Raw genomic sequence first — 1,359 nt, 5'->3', positions numbered from 1 at the left:
TGGTACTGGAGAGTCAGAGAGAAAGGTGTAATGAGGTTGCCCAATGTTATTAATTATGGTAGCTAGATGAAGGGGCACTTGAAGATCATTCCTCAAATTTTGCATATATTTGGAAATTTCGTAATACAGAAAATTGTGATGGTGTAAGCATATTATATCAATAGAAATAAAAGAAATTTTAAAAGTTTTTAAATAGTGTCTTGGGGAGAATGGGACAGAAAAAGTGGAAAAGTGGGGGAGATGAGAAAGTAAGGTTTGGACAGACTACCGTTGTTTGTGTTATAAGCTCCTCACTGGTATTTTAGTATTTTATTTCTACCATATACGACCATGACGCTTTTAAACAAAATAAGTTTAAACTCTATTCAAATTTTCAACACAGCTTACATGCTAACGTGGTATTCCATAGTTTGATCCCTGTGTATTTTTGCAGATTTGCCATCTTCTCCCTTGCTTGCTTTATTTTAGCTGGAATGCACATCTTTCTGCTATGCTAATACGTTCCTCCTTCTCATCTTTATTGACTGTTCTGTGCTCCCAGATCTCTCACTTCTACTTGTTCTTTCATTCACATCACAATAGGGTAGAGGCATTTCTGGTGTTTGGCCTTCCTCTCTGGTATAACCAAAAAAATAATAATAATAATAAATCAACTAAACTCATGTCCTTTTTTAGAGTTATATTTTCTGATGTGAGGAATTGTAATATGTAATTTATATTTATCGTAAGAAATTGGAACATTTTTATTTTTTCTTCTTTCCTGGTAAGTATTCAAGGACTTTTAACCAGACCTTAAACTTAAATGGTCTGCAATCTTTTTGAAATGTGAGTAATTTCAACTATCTTTTATCTGTTAGCTAAATATCAGCAAAATAATCAGGACTGTTTTGTGTTGTATTTAATAAAATAAAACCCTGCCCTACGATGGAGGGATGTTTTGTGGATGTACCATTTCGGACCCCTTTGTATAGGTGTCAGAAGAAAAAGCCAACGGGGGGCACCAGCCAGCCAGGCAGGGTTGGCAGAGAGGCTTTTTCTGATTCTCACAAAGACACTCTGAGCTAGTGGAAGCCTTAGGAAGGGACAATACTTCCCTGCATTAATCTGGGTGGGTGTATCAGTGTTTTTCAAGTATTCTTCTCATTCTTCCAAACTTAAGCTAAAGGTCATTTTCTTGGGCCATGTGCTCATGCTTCATGTTCCCATAAAGCCTGTAATTTCCCTTACATATCAGTCATCACATTTGTAATTCTCCATTTAATGCCTCTCTTTCCCACTTCATAGACACTTCATAAGGGCAGGTACCATGCTGTCTTACTCACAGCTGTGTCCGGAGCCCAAGGACAGGGTCTGTCCCAT

This window comes from Galeopterus variegatus, unplaced genomic scaffold, assembly GCF_000696425.1.
Source record: "Galeopterus variegatus unplaced genomic scaffold, G_variegatus-3.0.2 Scaffold8678, whole genome shotgun sequence".
Lineage (NCBI taxonomy): Eukaryota > Metazoa > Chordata > Mammalia > Dermoptera > Cynocephalidae > Galeopterus > Galeopterus variegatus.
Note: the sequence above shows the minus strand (reverse complement) of the source record.